The sequence below is a fragment of the Schistocerca nitens genome, chromosome 6 (assembly GCF_023898315.1).
Source record: "Schistocerca nitens isolate TAMUIC-IGC-003100 chromosome 6, iqSchNite1.1, whole genome shotgun sequence".
Taxonomy (NCBI): domain Eukaryota; kingdom Metazoa; phylum Arthropoda; class Insecta; order Orthoptera; family Acrididae; genus Schistocerca; species Schistocerca nitens.
The window spans coordinates 767,152,694-767,175,674 of NC_064619.1; positions in this window are offsets into that span (position 1 = coordinate 767,152,694).

Below are 22,981 nucleotides of genomic sequence, written 5' to 3' on the forward strand. Positions count from 1 at the left end.
GGAATTAAATATAAGAGACACAACGCCGACTTAAGTAAAAGAAAACTGATTCATCTTACGGTGTGTGATTTGAGCGTTTCCTGTGTCACCAGTTTTACATTCCGATTCACCTCTGCAGGTATACTGTATCCATTGGACCTTCCCATTGACGATCAAACACTGAAATACCATCGGAATTAAATATAAGAGACACAATGCCGACTTAAGTACAGGAAGACTGAGTCTTCCTACTGTCTATGTTTTGAGCGTTTCCTGTGTCACCAGTTTTACATTCCGTTGCACCTCTGCAGGTTTACTGTATCCCTTGGTTCTTCCCATTGACGATGAAACATTGAAATTGCATCGGAATTAAATATAAGAGACACAATGCCGTCTTAGGTACAGGAAGACTGAGTCTTCCTACTGTCTACGTTTTCAGCATTTCCTGTGTCATCAGTTTTACACTTTTGATGCACCTCTGCAGGTTTACTGTATCTCTTGGATCTTCACAGTGACGGTGAAACACAGAAATTGCATCGGAATTAAATATAAGAGACACAATGCCGACTTAAGTACAAGAAAACTGAGTCTTCTTACGGTCTATAATTTGAGGTCTTCCTGTGTCACCAGTTTTACATTCCGATGCACCTCTGCAGGTATACTGTATCCTTTGGACCTTCCCATTGATGATGAAACACAGAAATAGCATCGGAATTAAATATAAGAGACACAATGCCGACTTAAGAACAGGAAGGCTGAGTCTTCCTACTGTATATGATTTGAGCGTTTCCTGTGTCACTAGTTTTACATTCCGATGCACCTCTGCAGGTTTACTGTATCCCTTGGACCTTCACAGTGACGATGAAACACAGAAATTGCATCGGAATTAAATATAAGAGACACAATGTCGACTTAAGTACAGGAAGACTGAGTCTTCCTACCGTCTATATTTTGAGCGTTTCCTGTGTCACCAGTTTTACATTCCGGTGCACCTCTGCAGGTTTACTGTATCCCTTGGACCTTCCCATTGACGAAGAAACATTGAAATTGCATCGGAATTAAATATAAGAGACACAATGCCGACTTAAGTATAGGAAGACTGAGTCTTCCTACTGCCAATGTTTGAGCGTTTCCTGTGTCACCAGTTATACATTCCGATGCACCTCTGCAGGTTTACTGTATCCATTGGACCTTCCCATTGTCGATGAAACACAGAAAATGCATCGGAATTAAGTATAAGAGACACAATGTAGACTTAAGTACAGGAAGACTGAGTCTTCCTACTGTCTATGTTTTGAGCGTTTCCTGTGTCACCAGTTTTACATTCCGATCCACCTCTGCAGGTTTTCTGGATCCATTGGACCTTCCCATTGACGAAAAAACACAGAAATAGCATCGGAATTAAATATAAGAGACACAATGCCGACTTAGGTAGAGAAAGACTGAGTCTTCCCACTGTCTATGTTTTGAGCGTTTCCTGTGTCATCAGTTTTACATTCCGATGCACCTCTGCGGGTTTACTGTATCCATTGGACCATCACACTAACGATGAAAGTCAGAAATTGCATCAAATTAAATATAAGAGACACAATGCCGACTTCAGTACAAGAAAAATGAGTCTTCTTAGGGTCTATGTTTGACCGCTTCCTGTGTCACCAGTTTTACATTCTGATGCACCTCTGCAGGTTTACTGTATCCCTTGGATCTTCGCATTGACGATGAAACACAGAAATTGCTTCGGAATTAAATATAAGAGACACAATGCCGACTTAAGTACAGGTACATTGAGTCTTCCTACTGTCTATGTTTGAGCGTTTCTGCGTCACCAGTTTTACATTCCTATGCACCTCTGCAGGTTTACTGTATCCATTGGACCTTCCCATTGACATTGAAACACAGAAATTACATCGGAATTAAATATAACAGACACAATGCAGACTTAAGTACAGGAAGACTGAGTCTTCCTACTGTCTATATTTTGAGCGTTTCCTGTGTCACCAGTTTTACATTCCGTTGCACCTCTGCAGGTTTACTGTATCCCTTGGACCTTCCCATTGACGATGAAACATTGAAATTGCATCGGAATTAAATATAAGAGACACAATGCCGACTTAAGTACAGGAAGTGTGTGTCTTTCTATTTTCTATGTTTTGAGCGTTTCCTGTGTCACCAGTTTTACATTCCGATGCACCTCTGCAGGTTTACTGTATCCCTTGCACCTTCCCATTGACATTGAAACACAGAAATTACATCGGGATTAAATATAACAGACACAATGCCGACTTAAGTACAGAAAGACTGAGTCTTCCTACCGTCTATATTTTGAGCGTTTCCTGTGTCACCAGTTTTACATTCCGGTGCACCTCTGCAGGTTTACTGTATCCCTTGGACCTTCCCATTGACGAAGAAACATTGAAATTGCATCGGAATTAAATATAAGAGACACAATGCCGACTTAAGTATAGGAAGACTGAGTCTTCCTACTGTCAATGTTTGAGCGATTCCTGTGTCACCAGTTTTACATTCCGATGCACCTCTGCAGGTTTACTGTATCCATTGGACCTTCCCATTGTCGATGAAACACAGAAAATGCATCGGAATTAAATATAAGAGACACAATGTAGACATAAGTACAGGAAGACTGAGTCTTCCTACTGTCTATGTTTTTAGCGTTTCCTTTGTCACCAGTTTTACATTCCGATCCACCCCTGCAAGTTTTCTGTATCCATTGGACCTTCCCATTGACGAAAAAACACAGAAATAGCATCGGAATTAAATATAAGAGACACAATGCCGACTTAGGTACAGGAAGACTGAGTCGTCCTACTGTCTATGTTTTGAGCGTTTCCTGTGTCATCAGTTTTACATTCCGATGCACCTCTGCAGGTTTACTGTATCCCTTGGACCTTCCCATTGACGATGAAACATTGAAATTGCATCGGAATTAAATATAAGAGACACAATGCCGACTTAGGTACAGGAAGACTGAGTCGTCCTACTGTCTATGTTTTGAGCGTTTCCTGTGTCACCAGTTTTACATTCCAATGCACCTCTGCATGTTTACTGTATCTCTTGGACCTTCACAGTGACGATGAAACACAGAAATTGCTGCGGAATTAAATATAAGAGACACAATGCCGACTTAAGTACAGGAAGACTGAGTCTTCCTACTGTCTATGCTTTGAGCGTCTCCTGTGGCACCAGTTTTACATTCCGATGCACCTCTTTCCCATTGACAATGAAACACAGAAATTGCATCGTAATTAAATAGAAGGGACACAATGTCGACATAAGTACAGGAAGAGTGTGTCTTTCTATTGTCTATGTTTTGAGCGTTTCCTGTGTCACCAGTTTTACATTCCGATGCACCTCTGCAGGTTTACTGTATCCAATGGACCTTCCATTGACGATGAAACACAGAAATTGCATCGGAATTAAATATAAGAGACACCATGCCGACTTAAGTAAAGGAAGATTGAGTCTTCCTACTGTCTATGTTTGTGCCTTTCCTGTGTCACCAGTATTACATTCCGATGCACCTCTGCAGGTTTACTGTATCCAATGGACCTTCCATTGACGATGAAACACTGAAATTGAATCGGAATTAAATATAAGAGACTCAACGCAGACATAAGTACAAGAAAACTGAGTCTTCTTACGGTCTATGTTTTGAGCGTTTCCAGTGTCACCAGTTTTAAATTCCGATGCACCTCTGCAGGTTTACTGCGTCCCTTGTCTCTTCCCATTGGCGATGAAACACAGAAATTGCATCGGAATTAAATATAAGAGACACAATGCCGACTTAAGCACAGGAAGACTGAGTCTTCCTACTGTCTGTGACTTGAACGTGTCCTGTATCACCAGTTTTACATTCCGATGCACCTCTGCAGGTTTGCTGTATCCCTTGGACCTTCCCATTGGCGATGAAACACAGAAATGGCATAGGAATTAAATATAAGAGACACAATGCCGTCTTAGGTACAGGAAGACTGAGTCTTCCTACTGTCTACGTTTTCAGCATTTCCTGTGTCATCAGTTTTACACTTTTGATGCACCTCTGCAGGTTTACTGTATCTCTTGGATCTTCACAGTGACGGTGAAACACAGAAATTGCATCGGAATTAAATATAAGAGACACAATGCCGACTTAAGTACAAGAAAACTGAGTCTTCTTACGGTCTATAATTTGAGCTCTTCCTGTGTCACCAGTTTTACATTCCGATGCACCTCTGCAGGTATACTGTATCCTTTGGACCTTCCCATTGATGATGAAACACAGAAATAGCATCGGAATTAAATATAAGAGACACAATGCCGACTTAAGAACAGGAAGGCTGAGTCTTCCTACTGTATATGATTTGAGCGTTTCCTGTGTCACTAGTTTTACATTCCGATGCACCTCTGCAGGTTTACTGTATCCCTTGGACCTTCACAGTGACGATGAAACACAGAAATTGCATCGGAATTAAATATAAGAGACACAATGTCGACTTAAGTACAGGAAGACTGAGTCTTCCTACCGTCTATATTTTGAGCGTTTCCTGTGTCACCAGTTTTACGTTCCGGTGCACCTCTGCAGGTTTACTGTATCCCTTGGACCTTCCCATTGACGAAGAAACATTGAAATTGCATCGGAATTAAATATAAGAGACACAATGCCGACTTAAGTATAGGAAGACTGAGTCTTCCTACTGCCAATGTTTGAGCGTTTCCTGTGTCACCAGTTATACATTCCGATGCACCTCTGCAGGTTTACTGTATCCATTGGACCTTCCCATTGTCGATGAAACACAGAAAATGCATCGGAATTAAGTATAAGAGACACAATGTAGACTTAACTACAGGAAGACTGAGTCTTCCTACTGTCTATGTTTTGAGCGTTTCCTGTGTCACCAGTTTTACATTCCGATCCACCTCTGCAGGTTTTCTGGATCCATTGGACCTTCCCATTGACGAAAAAACACAGAAATAGCATCGGAATTAAATATAAGAGACACAATGCCGACTTAGGTACAGAAAGACTGAGTCTTCCCACTGTCTATGTTTTGAGCGTTTCCTGTGTCATCAGTTTTACATTCCGATGCACCTCTGCGGGTTTACTGTATCCATTGGACCATCACACTAACGATGAAAGTCAGAAATTGCATCAAATTAAATATAAGAGACACAATGCCGACTTCAGTACAAGAAAAATGAGTCTTCTTAGGGTCTATGTTTGACCGCTTCCTGTGTCACCAGTTTTACATTCTGATGCACCTCTGCAGGTTTACTGTATCCCATGGATCTTCGCATTGACGATGAAACACAGAAATTGCTTCGGAATTAAATATAAGAGACACAATGCCGACTTAAGTACAGGTACATTGAGTCTTCCTACTGTCTATGTTTGAGCGTTTCTGCGTCACCAGTTTTACATTCCTATGCACCTCTGCAGGTTTACTGTATCCATTGGACCTTCCCATTGACATTGAAACACAGAAATTACATCGGAATTAAATATAACAGACACAATGCAGACTTAAGTACAGGAAGACTGAGTCTTCCTACTGTCTATATTTTGAGCGTTTCCTGTGTCACCAGTTTTACATTCCGTTGCACCTCTGCAGGTTTACTGTATCTCTTGGACCTTCCCATTGACGATGAAACATTGAAATTGCATCGGAATTAAATATAAGAGACACAATGCCGACTTAAGTACAGGAAGTGTGTGTCTTTCTATTGTCTATGTTTTGAGCGTTTCCTGTGTCACCAGTTTTACATTCCGATGCACCTCTGCAGGTTTACTGTATCCCTTGCACCTTCCCATTGACATTGAAACACAGAAATTACATCGGGATTAAATATAACAGACACAATGCCGACTTAAGTACAGAAAGACTGAGTCTTCCTACCGTCTATATTTTGAGCGTTTCCTGTGTCACCAGTTTTACATTCCGGTGCACCTCTGCAGGTTTACTGTATCCCTTGGACCTTCCCATTGACGAAGAAACATTGAAATTGCATCGGAATTAAATATAAGAGACACAATGCCGACTTAAGTATAGGAAGACTGAGTCTTCCTACTGTCAATGTTTGAGCGATTCCTGTGTCACCAGTTTTACATTCCGATGCACCTCTGCAGGTTTACTGTATCCATTGGACCTTCCCATTGTCGATGAAACACAGAAAATGCATCGGAATTAAATATAAGAGACACAATGTAGACATAAGTACAGGGAGACTGAGTCTTCCTACTGTCTATGTTTTTAGCGTTTCCTTTGTCACCAGTTTTACATTCCGATCCACCCCTGCAAGTTTTCTGTATCCATTGGACCTTCCCATTGACGAAAAAACACAGAAATAGCATCGGAATTAAATATAAGAGACACAATGCCGACTTAGGTACAGGAAGACTGAGTCGTCCTACTGTCTATGTTTTGAGCGTTTCCTGTGTCATCAGTTTTACATTCCGATGCACCTCTGCAGGTTTACTGTATCCCTTGGACCTTCCCATTGACGATGAAACATTGAAATTGCATCGGAATTAAATATAAGAGACACAATGCCGACTTAAGTACAGGAAGTGTGTGTCTTTCCATTGTCTATGTTTTGAGCGTTTCCTGTGTCACCAGTTTTACATTCCAATGCACCTCTGCATGTTTACTGTATCTCTTGGACCTTCACAGTGACGATGAAACACAGAAATTGCTTCGGAATTAAATATAAGAGACACAATGCCGACTTAATTACAGGAAGACTGAGTCTTCCTACTGTCTATGCTTTGAGCGTCTCCTGTGGCACCAGTTTTACATTCCGATGCACCTCTTTCCCATTGACGATGAAACACAGAAATTGCATCGTAATTAAATAGAAGGGACACAATGTCGACTTAAGTACAGGAAGAGTGTGTCTTTCTATTGTCTATGTTTTGAGCGTTTCCTGTGTCACCAGTTTTACATTCCGATGCACCTCTGCAGGTTTACTGTATCCAATGGACCTTCCATTGACGATGAAACACAGAAATTGCATCGGAATTAAATATAAGAGACACCATGCCGACTTAAGTAAAGGAAGATTGAGTCTTCCTAGTTTCTATGTTTGTGCCTTTCCTGTGTCACCAGTATTACATTCCGATGCACCTCTGCAGGTTTACTGTATCCAATGGACCTTCCATTGACGATGAAACACTGAAATTGAATCGGAATTAAATATAAGAGACTCAACGCAGACATAAGTACAAGAAAACTGAGTCTTCTTACGGTCTATGTTTTGAGCGTTTCCAGTGTCACCAGTTTTAAATTCCGATGCACCTCTGCAGGTTTACTGCGTCCCTTGTCTCTTCCCATTGGCGATGAAACACAGAAATTGCATCGGAATTAAATATAAGAGACACAATGCCGACTTAAGCACAGGAAGACTGAGTCTTCCTACTGTCCATGCTTTGAGCGTCTCCTGTGTCACCAGTTTTACATTCCGATGCACCTCTGCAGGTATACTGTTCCCTTCGACTTTCCCATTGACGATGAAACACAGAAATTGCATCGGAATTAAATAGAAGAGACACAATGTCGACTTAAGTACAGGAAGAGTGTGTCTTTCTACTGTCTATGTTTTGACGGTTTCCTGTGTCACCTGTTTTACATTCCGATGCACCTCTGCAGGTTTACTGAATCCCTTGGATCTTCGCATTGACGATGAAACACAGAAATTGCATCGGAATTAAATGTAAGAGACACAATGCCGACTTAAGTACAGGAACATTGAGTCTTCCTACTGTCTACGTTTTGAGCGTTTCCTGTGTCACCAGTTTTACATTCCAATGCACCTCTGTATGTTTACTGTATCTCTTGGACCTTCACAGTGACGATGAAACACAGAAATTGCATCGGAATTAAATATAAGAGACACAACGCCGACATAAGTACAAGAAAACTGAGTCTTCTTACGGTCTATGTTTTGAGCGTCTTCTGTGTCACCAGTTTTACATTCCGATGCACCTCTGCAGGTTTACTGTATCCAGTGGCCCTTCCCATTGACGATGAAACACAGAAATTGTATCGCAATTAAATATAAGACACACCACGCCGACATAAGTAAAGGAAGACTGAGTATTCCTACTGTCTGTGACTTGAACGTGTCCTGTATCACCAGTTTTACATTCCGATGCACCTCTGCAGGTTTGCTGTATCCCTTGGACCTTCCCATTGGCGATGAAACACAGAAATGGCATAGGAATTAAATATAAGAGACACAATGCCGACTTCAGTACAAGAAAAATGAGTCTTCTTAGGGTCTATGTTTTGACCGCTTCCTGTGTCACCAGTTTTACATTCCGATGCACCTCTGCAGGTTTACTGAATCCCTTGGATTTTCGCATTGACGATGAAACACAGAAATTGCATCGGAATTAAATATAAGAGACACAATGCCGACTTAAGTACAGGAACATTGAGTCTTCCTACTGTCTACGTTTTGAGCGTTTCCTGTGTCACCAGTTTTACATTCCATTGCACCTCTGTAAGTTTACTGTATCTCTTGGACCTTCACAGTGACGATGAAACACAGAAATTGCATCGGAAGTAAATATAAGAGACACAATGCCGACTTAAGTACAGGAAGACTGAGTCTTCCTACTGTCTATGCTTTGAGCGTCTCCTGTGTCACCAGTTTTACATTCCGATGCACTTCTGCAGGTAAACTGTTTCCCTTCGACTTTCCCATTGACGATGAAACACAGAAATTGCATCGGAATTAAATAGAAGAGACACAACGACGACTTAAGTACAAGAAAACTGAGTCTTCTTACGGTCTATGTTTTGAGCGTTTCCAGTGTCACCAGTTTTACATTACGATGCCCCTCAGCAGGTTTACTGTGTCCCCTGGACCTTCCCAATGGCGATGGTACACAGAAATTGCATCAGAATGAAATATAAGAGACACAATGCCGACATAAGTACAGGAAGACTGTCTTCCTACTGTCTATGTTTTGAGCGTCTCCTGTGTCACCAGATTTATATTCCGATGCACCTCTGCAGGTATACTGTTTCCCTTCGACTTTCCCATTGACGATGAAACACAGAATTTGCATCGGAATTACACAATGTCGACTTAAGTACAGGAAGAGTGTGTCTTTCTATTGTCTATGTTTTGAGCGTTTCCTGTGTCACCAGTTTTACATTCCGATGCACCTCTGCAGGTTTACTGTATCCATTGGACCTTCCGTTGACGATGAAACACAGAAATTGCATCGGAAAAAGAAATATAGGAGACACCATGCCGACATAAGTAAAGGATGATTGAGTCTTCCTACTGTCTATGTTTGTGCCTTTCCTGTGTCACCAGTATTACATTCCGATGCACCTCTGCAGGTTTACTGTATCCAATGGACCTTCCCATTGACGATGAAACACAGAAATTGCATCGGAATTAAATATAAGAGACACAACGCCGACATAAGTACAAGAAAACGGAGTCTTCTTACGGTCTATGTTTTGAGCGTTTCCAGTGTCACCAGTTTTAAATTCCGATGCACCTCTGCAGGTTTACTTCGTCCCTTGGATCTTCCCATTGGCGATGAAACACAGAAATTGCATCGGAATTAAATATAAGAGACACAATGATGTTTTAAGTACAGGAAGACTGAGTCTTCCTACTGTCTATGTTTTGAGCGTTTCCTGTGTCACCAGTTTTACATTCCAATGCACCTCTGCATGTTTACTGTATCTCTTGGACCTTCACAGTGACGATGAAACACAGAAATTGCTTCGGAATTAAATATAAGAGACACAATGCCGACTTAAGTATAATAAGACTGAGTCTTCCTACTGTCTATGCTTTGAGCGTCTCCTGTGTCACCAGTTTTACATTCCGATGCACCTCTGCAGGTATACTGTTTCCCTTCGACTTTCCCATTGACGATGAAACACAGAAATTGCATCGTAATTAAATAGAAGGGACACAATGTCGACTTAAGTACAGGAAGAGTGTGTCTTTCTATTGTCTATGTTTTGAGCGTTTCCTGTGTCACGAGTTTTACATTCCGATGCACCTCTGCAGGTTTACTGTATCCAATGGACCTTCCATTGACGATGAAACACAGAAATTGCATCGGAATTAAATATAAGAGACACAACGCCGGCATAAGTACAAGAAAACTGAGTCTTCTTACGGTCTATGTTTTGAGCGTTTTCTGTGTCACCAGTTTTACATTCCGATGCACCTCTGCAGGTTTACTGTATCCATTGGCCCTTCCCATTGACGATGAAACACAGAAATTGCATCGGAATAAATATAAGAGACACCATGCCGACATAAGTAAAGGAAGACTTAGCCTTCCTGCTGTCTATGACTTGAACGTGTCCTGTATCACCAGTTTTACATTCCGGTGCACCTCTGCAGGTTTACTGCATCCCTTGCACCTTCCCATTGACATTGAAACACAGAAATTACATCGTTATTAAATATAATAGACACAATGATGACATAAGTACAGGAAGACTGAGTCTTCCTACTGTCTATGTTTTGAGCGGTTCCGGTGTCACCAGTTTTACATTCCGATGCACCTCTGCACGTTTACTGTATCACTTGGACCTTCGCAGTGACGATGAAACACATAGATTGCATCGGAATTAAATATAAAAAGACACAATGCCGACTTAAGTACACAATGCCGACTTAAGTACAAGAAAATCTGAGTTTTCGTAGGGTCTATGTTATGAGCGCTTCCTGTGTCACCAGTTTTACATTCCGATGCACCTCTGCCGGGTTACTGTATCCCTTGGACCTTCCCATTGACGATGAAACACAGAAATTGAATCGGAATTAAATAATAGTGACACAATGACGACTTAAGTACAGAAAGTCTGAGTCTTTCTACTGTCGAGGTTTTGAGCGTTTCCTGTGTCACCAGTTTTACATTCCGATGCTCCTCTGCTGGTTTACTGTATCCCTAGCACCTTCCCATTGACATTGATACACAGAAAATGCATCGGAAATAAATATAAGAGACACAATGCCGACTTAAGTACAGGAAGACTGAGTCTTCCTACTGTCTATGTTTTGAGCGTTTCCTGTGTCACCAGTTTTACATTCCGATCCACTTCTGCAGGTTTACTGTATCCATTGGACCTTCCCATTGACGAAAAAACACAGAAATACCATCGGAATTAAATATAAGAGGCACAATGCCGACTTAAATACAGGAACATTGAGTCTTCCTACTGTATATGTTTTGAGCGTTTCCTGCGTCACCAGTTTTACATTCCGATGCACCTCTGCAGGTTTACTGTATCCCTTGGACCTTCCCATTGACGATGAAACACAGAAATTGCATCGGAATTAAATATATGAGGCACCATGCCAACTTAAGTAAAGGAAGATTGAGTCTTCCTACTGTCTATGTTTGTGCCTTTCCTGTGTCACCAGTATTACATTCCGATGCACCTCTGCAGGTTTACTGTATCCAATGGACCTTCCCATTGACGATGAAACACAGAAATTGAATCGGAATTAAATATAAGAGATACAACGCAGACATAAGTACAAAAAAACTGAGTCTTCTTACGGTCTATGTTTTGAGCGTTTCCAGTGTCACCAGTTTTAAATTCCGATGCACCTCTGCAGGTTTACTGCGTCCCTTGGATCTTCCCATTGGCGATGAAACACAGAAATTGCATCGGAATTGAATATAAGAGACACAATGCCGACTTATGTACAGGAAGACTGAGTCTTCCTACTGTCCATGCTTTAAGCGTCTCCTGTGTCACCAGTTTTACACTCCGATGCACCTCTGCAGGTATACTGTTTCCCTTCGACTTTCCCATTGACGATGAAACACAGAAATTGCATCGGAATTAAATTGAAGAGACACAATGTCGACTTAAGTACAGGAAGAGTGTGTCTTTCTATTGTCTATGTTTTGACGGTTTCCTGTGTCACCAGTTTTACATTCCGATGCACCTCTGCAGGCTTACTGTATCCATTGGACTTTCCATTGACGATGAAAAATAGAAATTGCATCGGAATTAAATATAAGAGACACCATGCCGACTTAAGTAAAGGAAGATTGAATCTTCCTACTGTCTATGTTTGTGCCTTTCCTGTGTCACCAGTATTACATTCCGATGCACCTCTGCAGGTTTACTGTATCCAATGGACCTTCCCATTGACGATCAAACACAGAAATTGCATCGGAATTAAATATAAGAGACACAACGCCGACATAAGTACAAGAAAACTGAGTCTTATTACGGTCTATGTTTTGAGCGTCTTCTGTGTCACCAGTTTTACATTCCGATGCACCTCTTCAGGTTTACTGTATCCATTGGCCCTTCCCATTGGCGATGAAATAAAAAAATTGCATCGGAATTAAATATAAGAGACACCACGCCGACATAAGTAAAGGAAGACTGAGTCTTCCTACTGTCTATGACTTGAACGTGTCCTGTATCACCAGTTTTACATTCCGATGCACCTCTGCAGGTTTGCTGTATCCCTTGGACCTTCACATTGGCGATGAAACACAGAAATGGCATCGGAATTAAATAAAAGAGACACAATGCCGACTTCAGTACAAGAAAAATGAGTCTTCTTAGGGTCTATGTTTTGACCGCTTCCTGTGTCACCAGTTTTACATTCCGATGTACCTCTGCAGGTTTACTGAATCCCTTGGATCTTCGCATTGACGATGAAACACAGAAATTGCATCGGAATTAAATATAAGAGACACAATGCCGACTTAAGTACAGGAACATTGAGTCTTCCTACTGTCTATGTTTTGATCGTTTCCTGCGTCACCAGTTTTACATTCCGATGCACCTCTGCAGATTTACTGTATCCATTGGACCTTCCCATTGACGATGAAACACAGGAATTACATCGGAAATTAAATATGAGACACAACGCAGACTTAATACAAGAAAACTGAGTCTTCTTGCGGTCTATGTTTTGATCGTTTCCAGTGTCACCAGTTTTAAATTCCGATGCACCTCTGCAGGTTTACTGCGTCCCTTGGATCTTCCCATTGGCGATGAAACACAGAAATTGCATCGGAATTAAATATAACATACACAATGACATCTCAAGTACAGGAAGACTGAGTATTCCTACTGTCTATGTTTTGAGCGTTTCCTGTGTCACCAGTTTTATATTCCAATGCACCTCTGTATGTTTACTGTATCTCTTGGACCTTCACAGTGACGATGAAACACAGAAATTGCATCGGAAGTAAATATAAGAGACACAATGCCGACTTAAGTACAGGAAGACTGAGTCTTCCTACTGTCTATGTTTTGAGCGTCTCCTGTGTCACCAGTTTTACATTCCGATGCAGCTCTGCAGGTAACCTGTTTCCCTTCGACTTTCCCATTGACGATGAAACACAGAAATTGCATCGGAATTAAATAGAAGAGACACAACGACGACTTAAGTACAAGAAAACTGAGTCTTCTTACGGTCTATGTTTTGAGCGTTTCCATTGTCACCAGTTTTACATTCCGATGCACATCTGCAGGTATACTGTTCCCTTCGACTTTCCCATTGACGATGAAACACAGAAATTGCATCGGAATTAAATAGAAGAGACACAATGTCGACTTAAGTACAGGAAGAGTGTGTCTTTCTACTGTCTATGTTTTGACGGTTTCCTGTGTCACCTGTTTTACATTCCGATGCACCTCTGCAGGTTTACTGAATCCCTTGGATCTTCGCATTGACGATGAAACACAGAAATTGCATCGGAATTAAATATAAGAGACACAATGCCGACTTAAGTACAGGAACATTGAGTCTTCCTACTGTCTACGTTTTGAGCGTTTCCTGTGTCACCAGTTTTACATTCCAATGCACCTCTGTATGTTTACTGTATCTCTTGGACCTTCACAGTGACGATGAAACACAGAAATTGCATCGGAATTAAATATAAGAGACACAACGCCGACATAAGTACAAGAAAACTGAGTCTTCTTGCGGTCTATGTTTTGAGCGTCTTCTGTGTCACCAGTTTTACATTCCGATGCACCTCTGCAGGTTTACTGAATCCAGTGGCCCTTCCCATTGACGATGAAACACAGAAATTGTATCGGAATTAAATATAAGAGACACCACGCCGACATAAGTAAAGGAAGACTGAGTCTTCCTACTGTCTGTGACTTGAACGTGTCCTGTATCACCAGTTTTACATTCCGATGCACCTCTGCAGGTTTGCTGTATCCCTTGGACCTTCCCATTGGCGATGAAACACAGAAATGGCATCGGAATTAAATATAAGAGACACAATGCCGACTTCAGTACAAGAAAAATGAGTCTCCTTAGGGTCTATGTTTTGACCGCTTCCTGTGTCACCAGTTTTACATTCCGATGCACCTCTGCAGGTTTACTGAATCCCTTGGATTTTCGCATTGACGATGAAACACAGAAATTGCATCGGAATTAAATAAAAGAGACACAATGCCGACTTAAGTACAGGAACATTGAGTCTTCCTACTGTCTACGTTTTGAGCGTTTCCTGTGTCACCAGTTTTACATTCCATTGCACCTCTGTAAGTTTACTGTATCTCTTGGACCTTCACAGTGACGATGAAACACAAAAATTGCATCGGAAGTAAATATAAGAGACACAATGCCGACTTAAGTACAGGAAGACTGAGTCTTCCTACTGTCTATGCTTTGAGCGTCTCCTGTGTCACCAGTTTTACATTCCGATGCAGTTCTGCAGGTAAACTGTTTCCCTTCGACTTTCCCATTGACGATGAAACACAGAAATTGCATCGGAATTATATAGAAGAGACACAACGACGACTTAAGTACAAGAAAACTGAGTCTTCCTACTGTCTATGTTTTGAGCGTCTCCTGTGTCACCAGATTTATATTCCGATGCACCTCTGCAGGTATACTGTTTCCCTTCGACTTTCCCATTGACGATGAAACACAGAAATTGCATCGGAATTACACAATGTCGACTTAAGTACAGGAAGAGTGTGTCTTTCTATTGTCTATGTTTTGAGCGTTTCCTGTGTCACCAGTTTTACATTCCGATTCACCTCTGCAGGTTTACTGTATCCATTGGACCTTCCGTTGACGATGAAACACAGAAATTGCATCGAAAAAAAAATATAGGAGACACCATGCCGACATAAGTAAAGGAAGATTGAGTCTTCCTACTGTCTATGTTTGTGCCTTTCCTGTGTCACCAGTATTACATTCCGATGCACCTCTGCAGGTTTACTGTATCCAATGGACCTTCCCATTGACGATGAAACACAGAAATTGCATCGGAATTAAATATAAGAGACACAACGCCGACATAAGTACAAGAAAACGGAGTCTTCTTACGGTCTATGTTTTGAGCGTTTCCAGTGTCACCAGTTTTAAATTCCGAAGCGCCTCTGCAGGTTTACTTCGTCCCTTGGATCTTCCCATTGGCGATGAAACACGGAAATTGCATCGGAATTAAATATAAGAGACACAATGATGTTTTAAGTACAGGAAGACTGAGTCTTCCTACTGTCTATGTTTTGAGCGTTTCCTGTGTCACCAGATTTACATTCCAATGCACCTCTGCATGTTTACTGTATCTCTTGGACCTTCACAGTGACGATGAAACACAGAAATTGCTTCGGAATTAAATATAAGAGACACAATGCCGACTTAAGTATAATAAGACTGAGTCTTCCTACTGTCTATGCTTTGAGCGTCTCCTGTGTCACCAGTTTTACATTCCGATGCACCTCGGCAGGTATACTGTTTCCCTTCGACTTTCCCATTGACGATGAAACACAGAAATTGCATCGGAATTAATTAGAAGGGACACAATGTCGACTTAAGTACAGGAAGAGTGTGTCTTTCTATTGTCTATGTTTTGAGCGTTTCCTGTGTCACGAGTTTTACATTCCGATGCACCTCTGCAGGTTTACAGTATCCATTGGCCCTTCCCATTGACGATGAAACACAGAAATTGCATCGGAATTAAATATAAGAGACACAACGCCGGCATAAGTACAAGAAAACTGAGTCTTCTTACGGTCTATGTTTTGAGCGTTTTCTGTGTCACCAGTTTTACATTCCGATGCACCTCTGCAGGTTTACAGTATCCATTGGCCCTTCCCATTGACGATGAAACACAGAAATTGCATCGGAATAAATATAAGAGACACCATGCCGACATAAGTAAAGGAAGACTTAGTCTTCCTACTGTCTATGACTTGAACGTGTCCTGTATCACCAGTTTTACATTCCGGTGCACCTCTGCAGGTTTACTGCATCCCTTGCACCTTCCCATTGACATTGAAACACAGAAATTACATCGTTATTAAATATAATAGACACAATGATGACATAAGTACAGGAAGACTGAGTCTTCCTACTGTCTATGTTTTGAGCGGTTCCGGTGTCACCAGTTTTACATTCCGATGCACCTCTGCACGTTTACTGTATCCCTTGGACCTTCACAGTGACGATGAAACACATAGATTGCATCGGAATTAAATATAAAAAGGCACAATGCCGACTTAAGTACACAATGCCGACTTAAGTACAAGAGAATCTGAGTCTTCGTAGGGTCTATGTTATGAGCGCTTCCTGTGTCACCAGTTTTACATTCCGATGCACCTCTGCCGGGTTACTGTATCCCTTGGACCGTCCCATTGACGATGAAACACAGAAATTGCATCGGAATTAAATAATAGTGACACAATGCCGACTTAAGTACAGAAAGTCTGAGTCTTTCTACTGTCTAGGTTTTGAGCGTTTCCTGTGTCACCAGTTTTACATTCCGATGCACCTCTGCTGGTTTACTGTATCCCTAGCACCTTCCCATTGACATTGATACACAGAAAATGCATCGGAATTAAATATAAGAGACACAATGAAGACTTAAGTACAGGAAGACTGAGTCTTCCTACTGTCTATGTTTTGAGCGTTTCCTGTGTCACCAGTTTTACATTCCGATCCACTTCTGCAGGTTTACTGTATCCATTGGACCTTCCCATTGACGAAAAAACACAGAAATACCATCGGAATTAAATATAAGAGGCACAATGCCGACTTAAATACAGGAACATTGAGTCTTCCTACTGTATATGTTTTGAGCGTTTCCTGCGTCACCAGTTTTACATTCCGATGCACCTCTGCAGGTTTACTGTATCCCTTGGACCTTCCCATTGACGATCAAACACTGAAATTGCATCGGAATTAAATATAAGAGACACAATGCCGACTTAAGTTCAGGAAGTGTGTGTCTTTCTATTGTCTATGTATTGAGCATTTCCTGTGTCACAAGTTTTACACTCCGATGCACCTCTGCAGGTTTACTGTATCCATTGGACCTTCCATTGACGATGAAACACAGAAATTGCATCGGAAATAAATATAAGAGGCACCATGCCAACTTAAGTAAAGGAAGATTGAGTCTTCCTACTGTCTATGTTTGTGCCTTTCCTGTGTCACCAGTATTACATTCCGATGCACCTCTGCAGGTTTACTGTATCCAATGGACCTTCCCATTGACGATGAAACACAGAAATTGAATCGGAATTAAATATAAGAGACACAACGCAGACATAAGTACAAAAAAACTGAGTCTTCTTACGGTCTATGTTTTGAGCGTTTCCAGTGTCACCAGTTTTAAATTCCGATGCACCTCTGCAGGTTTACTGCGTCCCTTGGATCCTCCCATTGGCGATGAAACACAGAAATTGCATCGGAATTGAATATAAGAGACACAATGCCGACTTATGTACAGGAAGACTGAGTCTTCCTACTGTCCATGCTTTGAGCGTCTCCTGTGTCACCAGTTTTACACTCCGATGCACCTCTGCAGGTATACTGTTTCCCTTCGACTTTCCCATTGACGATGAAACACAGAAATTGCATCGGAATTAAATTGAAGAGACACAATGTCGACTTAAGTACATGAAGAGTGTGTCTTTCTATTGTCTATGTTTTGACGGTTTCCTGTGTCACCAGTTTTACATTCCGATGCACCTCTGCAGGTTTACTGTATCCATTGGACTTTCCATTGACGATGAAAAACAGAAATTGCATCGGAATTAAATATAAGAGACACCACGCCGACATAAGTAAAGGAAGACTGAGTCTTCCTACTGTCTATGACTTGAACGTGTCCTGTATCACCAGTTTTACATTCCGATGCACCTCTGCAGGTTTGCTGTATCCCTTGGACCTTCACATTGGCGATGAAACACAGAAATTGCATCGGAATTAAATATAACATACACAATGACGTCTCAAGTACAGGAAGACTGAGTATTCCTACTGTCTATGTTTTGAGCGTTTCCTGTGTCACCAGTTTTACATTCCAATGCACCTCTGTATGTTTACTGTATCTCTTGGACCTTCACAGTGACGATGAAACACAGAAATTGCATCGGAAGTAAATATAAGAGACACAATGCCGACTTAAGTACAGGAAGACTGAGTCTTCCTACTGTCTATGTTTTGAGCGTCTCCTGTGTCACCAGTTTTACATTCCGATGCACCTCTGCAGGTACCCTGTTTCCCTTCGACTTTTCCATTGACGATGAAACACAGAAATTGCATCGGAATTAAATAGAAGAGACACAACGACGACTTAAGTACAAGAAAACTTAGTCTTCTTACGGTCTATGTTTTGAGCGTTTCCAGTGTCACCAGTTTTACATTACGATGCCCCTCAGCAGGTTTACTCTGTCCCCTGGACCTTCCCAATGGCGATGATACACAGAAATTGCATCAGAATTAAAAATAAGAGACACAACGCCGACTTACGTACCAGAAAACTGAGTCTTCTTAGGGTCTATGTTTGAGCGTTTCCCGTGTCACCAGTTTTACATTGCGATCCACCTCTGCAGGTTTACTGTATCCATTGGACCTTCCCATTGATGATGAAACACAGAAATGGCATCGGAATTCAATATAAGAGACACAATGCCGACTGAAGTACAGGAAGACTGAGTCTTCCTACTGTCTATGTTTTGAGCGTTTCCTGTGTCACCAGTTTTACATTCCGATGCACCTCTGCAGGTTTACTGTATCCCTTGGACCTTCACAGCGACGATGAAACACAGAAATTGCATCGGAATTAAATAGAAGAGACACAACGACGACTTAAGTACAAGAAAACTTAGTCTTCTTACGGTCTATGTTTTGAGCGTTTCCAGTGTCACCAGTTTTACATTCCGATGCCCCTCAGCAGGTTTACTGTGTCCCCTGGACCTTCCCAATGGCGATGAAACACAGAAATTGCATCGGAATTAAATATAAGAGACACAATGCCGACTTAAGTACAGGAGGACTGAGTCATCCTACTGTCTATGTTTTGAGCGTCTCCTGTGTCACCAGATTTATATTACGATGCACCTCTGCAGGTATACTGTTTCCTTTCGACTTTCCCATTGACGATGAAACACAGAAATTGCATCGGAATTACACAATGTCGACTTAAGTACAGGAAGAGTGTGTCTTTCTATTGTCTATGTTTTGAGCGTTTCCTGTGTCACCAGTTTTACATTCCGATGCACCTCTGCTGGTTTACTGTATCCGTTGGACCTTCCATTGACGATGAAACACAGACATGGCATCGGAATTAAATATAAGAGACACAACGCCGACTTAAGTACAAGAAAACTGAGTCTTCTTACGGTCTATGATTTGAGCGTTGCCTGTGTCACCAGTTTTACATTCCAATGCTCCTCTGCAGGTTTACTGTATCCCTTGGACCTTCCCATTGACGAAAAAACACAAAAATTGCATCGGAATTAAATATAAGAGACACAACGCCGACTTAAGTAGAGGAAGACTGAGTCTTCCTACTCTCTCTGCTTTGAGCGTCTCCTGTGTCACCAGTTTTACATTCCGATGTCACCTCTGCAGGTATACTGTTTCCCTTCGACTTTCCCATTGACGATGAAACACAGAAATTGCATCGGAATTAAATAGAAGAGACACAACGACGACTTAAGTACAAGAAAACTGAGTCTTCTTACGGTCTATGTTTTGAGCGTTTCCAGTGTCACCAGTTTTACATTCCGATGCCCCTACGCAGGTTTACTGTGTCCCTTGGACCTTCCCAATGGCGATGAAACCCAGAAATTGCATCGGAATTAAATATAAGAGACACAATGACGTCTAAAGTACAGGAAGACTAAGTCTTCCTACTGTCTATGTTTTGAGCGTTTCCTGTGTCACCAGTTTTACATTCCGATGCACCTCTGTAGGTTTACTGTATCCATTGGACCTTCCATTGACGGTGAAAAACAGAAATTTCATCGGAATTAAATATAAGAGACACAACGCCAACATAAGTACAAGAAAACTGAGTCTTCTTACGGTCTATGCTTTGAGCGTCTTCTGTGTCACCAGTTTTACATTCCGATGCACCTCTGCAGGTTTACTGTATCCATTGGCCCTTCCCATTGACGATGAAACACAGAAATTGCATCGGAAGTAAATATAAGAGACACCACGCCGACGTAAGTAAAGGAAGACTGAGTCTTCCTACTGTCTATGACTTGAACGTGTCCTGTATCACCAGTTTTACATTCCAATGCACCTCTGCAGGTTTGCTGTATCCCTTGGACATTCCCATTGGCGATGAAACACAGAAATGGCATCGGAATTAAATATAAGAGACACAATGCCGACTGAAATACAGGAAGACTGAGTATGCCTACTGTCTATGTTTTGAGCGTTTCCTGTGTCACCAGTTTTACATTCCGATGCACCTCTGCAGGTTTACTGTATCCCTTGGACCTTCACAGTAACGATGAAAGTCAGAAATTGCATCAAATTAAATATAAGAGACTCAATGCCGACTTCAGTACAGGAAGACTGAGTCTTCCTACTGTCTATGTTTTGAGCGTTTCCTGTGTCACCAGTTATACATTCTAATGCACCTCTGCAGATTTACTGTATCCATTGGACCTTCCCATTGACGATGAAACACAGGAATTACATCGGAATTAAATATAAGAGACACAACGCAGACTTAAGTACAAGAAAACTGAGTCTTCTTGCGGTCTATGTTTTGAGCGTTTCCAGTGTCACCAGTTTTAAATTCAGATGCACCTCTGCAGGTTTACTGCGTCCCTTGGATCTTCCCATTGGCGATGAAACACAGAAATTGCATCGGAATTAAATATGAGAGACACAATGACGTCCTAAGTACAGGAAGACTGAGTCTTCCCACTGTCTATGTTTTGAGCGTTTCCTGTGTCACCAGTTATACATTCCAATGCACCTCTGCATGTTTACTGTATCTCTTGGACCTTCACAGTGACGATGAAACACACTAATTGCATCGGAATTAAATATAGGAGACACAATGCCACCTTAAGTAGAGGAAGACTGAGTCTTCCTACTCTCTCTGCTTTGAGCGTCTCCTGTGTCAGCAGTTTTTCATTCCGATGTCACCTCTGCAGGTATACTGTTTGCCTTCGACTTTCCCATTGACAATGAAACACAGAAATTGCATCGGAATTAAATAGAAGAGACACAATGTCGACTTAAGTGCAGGAAGAGTGTGTCTTTCTATTGTCTATGTTTTGACGGTTTCCTGTGTCACCAGTTTTACATTCCGACGCACCTCTGCAGGTTTACTGTATCCATTGGACCTTCCATTGACGATGAAAAACAGAAATTGCATCGGAATTAAATATAAGAGACACCATGCCGACTTAAGTAAAGGAAGATTGAGTCTTCCTACTGTCTATGTTTGTGCCTTTCCTGTGTCACCAGTATTACATTCCGATGCACCTCTGCACGTTTACTGTATCCAATGGACCTTCCCATTGACGATCAAACACAGAAATTGCATCGGAATTAAATATAAGAGACACAACGCCGACATAAGTACAAGAAAACCGAGTCTTCTTACGGTCTATGTTTTGAGCGTTTCCAGTGTCACCAGTTTTTCATTACGATGCCCCTCAGCAGGTTTACTGTGTCCCCTGGACCTTCCCAATGGCGATGAAACACAGAAATTGCATCGGAATTAAATGTAAGAGACACAGTGACGTCTTAAGTAGAGGAAGACTGAGTCTTCCTACTGTCTATGTTTTAAGCGCTTCCTGTATCAACAGTTTTACATTCCGATGCACTTCTGCATGTTTACTGTATCCCTTGGACCTTCACAGTGACGATGAAACACAGAAATTGCATCGGAATTAAATATAAGATACACAATGACGTCTTAAGTACAGGAAGACTGAGTCTTCTTACGGTCTATGATTTGAGCGTTGCCTGTGTCACCAGTTTTACATTCCAATGCACCTCTGCAGGTTTACTGTATCCTTGGACCTTCCCATTGACGAAAAAACACAAAAATTGCATCGGAATTAAATATAAGAGACACAACGCCGACTTAAGTACCAGAAAACTGAGTCTTCTTAAGGTCTATGTTTTGAGCGTTTCCCGTGTCACCAGTTTTACATTGCGATCCACCTCTGCAGGTTTACTGTATCCATTGGACCTTCCCATTGATGATGAAACACAGAAATGGCATCGGAATTCAATATAAGAGACACAATGCCGACTGAAGTACAGGAAGACTGAGTCTTCCTACTGTCTATGTTTTGAGTGTTTCCTGTGTCACCAGTTTTACATTCCGATGCACCTCTGCAGGTTTACTGTATCCCTTGGACCTTCACAGCGACGATGAAACACAGAAATTGCATCGGAATTAAATATAAGATACACAATGACGTCTTAAGTACAGGAAGACTGAGTCTTCCTACTGTCTATGTTTTGAGCGTTTCCTGTATCAACAGTTTTACATTCCGATGCACTTCTGCATGTTTACTGTATCCCTTGGACCTTCACAGTGACGATGAAACACAGAAATTGCATCGGAATTAAATATAAGAGACACAATGCCGACTTAAGTACAGGAAGACTGAGTCTTCCTACTGTCTATGTTTTGAGCGTCTCCTGTGTCACTAGCTTTATGTTCCGATGCACCTCTGCAGGTATACTGTTTCCCTTCGGCTTTCCCATTGACGATGAAACACAGAAATTTCATCGGAATTACACA